This window comes from Anoplolepis gracilipes, chromosome 6 (genome assembly GCF_047496725.1).
Source record: "Anoplolepis gracilipes chromosome 6, ASM4749672v1, whole genome shotgun sequence".
NCBI classification, from domain to species: domain Eukaryota; kingdom Metazoa; phylum Arthropoda; class Insecta; order Hymenoptera; family Formicidae; genus Anoplolepis; species Anoplolepis gracilipes.
Genome location: NC_132975.1, coordinates 2,438,370 through 2,442,676, shown reverse-complemented (window position 1 = coordinate 2,442,676; position 4,307 = coordinate 2,438,370). Strand labels below are relative to the sequence as shown.

Here is a 4,307-nt window from a genome sequence, read left to right as displayed (position 1 = left end):
AATTGATTTAATATATCCGTAATATTCGGTAGAGGAAATGAGTCGCCTATTGTTAGGTCGTTCAATTTTCGAAAATCTACCACCACTCTAAATTTTTGTTTTTCGGATGCATCTAATTTCTTTGGAACGACTAATAAAGGTGCGTTCCATTGACTCACGCTTGCCCTAATCATTACATTATTCAGCATCTCTTGCATTTGTCGATTGACTTCCGTCTTATGTTTTTCGGGCAGTCGATATGGTCGTACGTTAACCGGTGCGCTATCTGCTCGTGTTGCAATTAGATGTGTCACCGCGTTCGTACATGTGAGTAACTCCGTCTGTGTGGAACACGTCACTGTATTCCTCGCAGATATCTCTTATCGTTTTTTCCTCCTCCTCATTTAGGTGTCCGGTGCGGAGCTTTTCTAATATTTTCTCGGTGCGTCGTAGGCTTTTCTCCTCCGTTGTCGAGTGTGCGATATTTATCTCCGTTGTTTCTTCGGCTTCAATTTTCTCAATTGTTATCTGTGGCATTGTAATTTCGACTTTGTTTTCATTTGTATTCATTACGCTCGCAGGGCATAAAAAATTTTCGGGTTTTACTAGGCAGTTCCCTATAAATAGCCTGGTATTATTTCCTCTGCTCGGGTTACTCCCATCATGTTGATTGTCGTTGCCACTTGTACTATCGTTTCGCGGGAACGTTCTGTTTGACCACGTCACGATTGACCACAGCCATTTATATCGACCGATGCCTAGGGTCATCAGCAACGATTAACCAATCAGCCTCATTTTAAACTGGCCAATTGGCAACGTGGTCAATAGACTCCCACCCTCGTCTCGCTCCGAGGCTGTAACGTGATCTTTTGATAAGGATATAGTTTCAGTATATTTCGTCCGATTCTCAGCTGTTTCGTTGAGTAGTTGCATATCGCTTCTTATTTTTTGAGAAAATCTATTCCTATTATTTTCTCGTACTCAATCGGAAAATCGTCTTCTACGGCGTAAAATCTATGTTTTATTTTTTCGTCTCGTAACTTTATTGTCACGTTTATCCGTCTGATGGTATATACCTGGTGTCCCGTCACGCCCGTGAGGGTTATTTTGTCTTCAGTGATCATCGTTTCTTTTTTTAGATTTCTCACCTTGATAAGAGAAATGGCTGCTCCCATATCGCATAATAAATTTATTTTTTCTCCTTTCGCCTCTTGCATAGGTAATGCAACTAAGTCTTCCTGTGTGTGAGTGAGGCGTTCGTCGTATGTGTGACACGTGATACTCGGCGGCAGGTCGATGTTGCTTCTTATCTTCCTTCTCCTCCTCGTTGCTACTTCGAGCGGAATCAAATCTCCTTTTTCTTCTTTCATCGTTATACCGATTTTTAATTTCCCGTGGCGTTTGATTTTGTTTCGTACGAGTAGACTGGCCCTTATACGGTCGTTCGTATAATATCCAGCATTCTTCTTGCTTATGTCCGGTCCTTTTGCAGTGGTTACAATATTTATCAACGGTATTTACGCACGAGGGTCGCTCCGGTTTTGGTAACAAAAATCGCGTCGCGTATCGACTCGTACGGCATTCTCGTCCGTAATGTCCTATTTTTCCGCATTTCTGACATTGTGCGGTTCTTTTATTATCGTGATTATACGTAAACGTTACAGCGTTCTTTGGTCGTGCGCCGGCACATGCCGATCCCTTGACTTTTTCTTCCGCGCTCGCGGCTGATATCGCTTCTTGCAGTGTCATGTCGAGAACGTACCACGATTTTAATATCGTCGTGTAATCCGATTTGAAAATTCTCTAAGGCTTGCAGCTGTATTATTTTAAAGATTATTCGCTTGTGCTCCGTCGCATAATTTTGTCTGTCTAGCATCGACTCGTATAATTCTATTGCTAGTTTGTCCGTTCAAAGACCGTATGCTCTCGCGTTTTCGCCGGTTTTCTGTTTTAGCGTATTGAACTCTATTTGCAGATGTGTCGTGCTCTTTCTACTAACATAGTACGCTTCTAATTCTTGTTTTAATTGCACAAAATTTCGGATCTTTCGCGTCTGAAAATCTAGCATCGCTTTGTTTTTTAATTTGGTACATAGTACGGCACCTAACAGGGTGACTTCGTCTAATGGGTCAATATTTTCGACCGCGTATGTTGTCGCGCTTAAAAATTCTTGTAATTTATTTGGCGATCCATCGAATTCCGGTATTAGGCTTCGTGCTTCTTTTAAGGGTAAACTTCCGCGTCCTCGACGGTATCGTACATCGTTGGGCGAGTAGTCTTCTTCAACTTCGCGTCTGTGATTTGCTGGCGTTAGGTTTCTATTATTGCGCGTTTCCTGTCTTTCTCGAATATAATTTATTTCAAGGTGCAAGTCCCAAATTTCCTGCATCAGCATTTGTATCATCTCTCTACTATTATCGTTTATACCGCTTGTTTTGGATCTCGGCTCGATGTGTCTCTGTGCACGTGACTCCGCCGATTCTTCGCCTATCTCATTGTGTAAGCGTTCGATTTCTCTATCTACCTCGTCGGCAGTGACGTTTGGTTGAACTTTCGGAAGTGTTCGGATCATGTTTCTTCTCTCGCGGTATTCTAATTCCGGATTAAAAATGCTCGAGTCGTAGGACGTTAATGAAAATTCGTGTCACACGGCTTGGTGTGCTTATCGCTGACTCGGCGTCGGATGACTGACCGTCTTGACTCGCGATTACACTACGATCTATTTTGTTGACTGGGAGTTCGCGTTCTGCTATTACGTTCGCTCCGAGTTTGCTTTCGGGAGAACTTTCGCTCGAGTAATATTCCTCTAAATGTCTGCGCACTCTATTACTGTCTCTAAACGCGGTTTCCGCGATTCTTTGCGAGTTTCTGAAACTATTGGCTATGGCTCTTTCCGCCGATCCGCTGTGTAGCCACGATGCGTTCGCTCTATTATTTGGTCATTTGTTTCGTCCTTCCGACATTCACGCGTTACAATAATTAATTTTTCATTCGACTTACATTAATATGATGAACAACATTTTATTCGATCGCTCGCTCTCGCTGTTGTCTGTAGTTGAGGTAGGTCGGTGCTTTCTCAGGTTGCAGTCCGGCTGTCGTCTCAGCGTACCGGGTGTTCGGGAAGTTTCCTGGTTGCCTTTCTCGTTGTAGTGGATGTGTTTGATCGCGACGTCCTTTATTTCTTTTGCGTCACTTGTGCTGGCGAATCCCACCGCTGCCACCAATTAATGTTGTGCCTGTGCCATGAGGATAGAGTCTTTTGAGATATTCGCCCAAAGAGTTGGAACTCAGGCAGCAAATGAACGCACTCCGTACTTGTATAGTAAAAGAATATATTTCTGTCGTACTGTTACACTTATCTTACACTACTATTAACTCGCGTTTTCGGTCGTCGTGATGGCGAACTGTGTCAATAGGTAGATAACTTATTTACGCGCGGCTTTCTTACTAGCGACTTTCTTACGAGCGATCGCGATGGTTCTCGCGATCGGTTTATATATCGCTTTAATTTCAAGGGTGGAAGGATGAGATTTTCCGGGTCGGAGCGCGGAATGTGCTCCGTGCTCGGGTGTCGTAATGCTTATTCAGCTTGACCGTGACTTGCTTTCTTGTTGGTCACGTCTTATTTTTCTTTCTTAATTTTTCTATTTAATTCTTATTTAATTTTCTTATTTAATTCTTTTTAATGCTTTGCTTTGCTTACTTAATTTTAGTTTTTTATTTCTTTATTTTATATATTTACTTTTCTCTTTCCAGGTAAGTGTGTCGGGTTACAACAACAATAACTGCTATATAACAGGATCTTCACCATTAATAAAATGATCTGTTACAATAGAATTTGTAGACGATAACGATGTATTGTAAGTCTTTCCTGAAATATATGTACATATATAATAAATAAATAGTACATGTATAATAAATAAATATATATATATATATATATATATCAGAGTTAGATACGTTACTTCATAAAAGTAACGCGTTACCGTTACTTTTTGTAAAAAGTAACTCGTTACCGTTACTCGTTACTAATTCTAAAAAGTAACGCGTTACAATTACCGTTACTAAGAAAGTAACGATTCGTTACTTTTTCATTACTTTTTCGTTATTTTTTGCCGTTATTAAAGATATTCTAATATTCACTGCCAGTATTGAAAATCTATACGAGTAGTGATATAACAAGGGTTCTAACCCAGGTGCTCGAGGGGGTGCGGGGGCGGGGGAAGGTGAAACCGCGGGGGAGGGGGTGACGTCACGCAGGTCCGCGGCGCAGTTTGTAGACAAGGGGTACGCGGAGAGGGGGAGGGTCCGCGACACAGCTGTAGGTC

The 4,307-nt window shown here is 41.8% G+C and overlaps 1 pseudogene; it reads right to left on the bottom strand.

The window, feature by feature from the left end:
* Nucleotides 1-883: 883 nt before the first annotated feature.
* Nucleotides 884-3,845, bottom strand: LOC140666895 (uncharacterized; annotated as a pseudogene).
* Between the last annotated feature and the right edge of the window lie 462 nt (nt 3,846-4,307).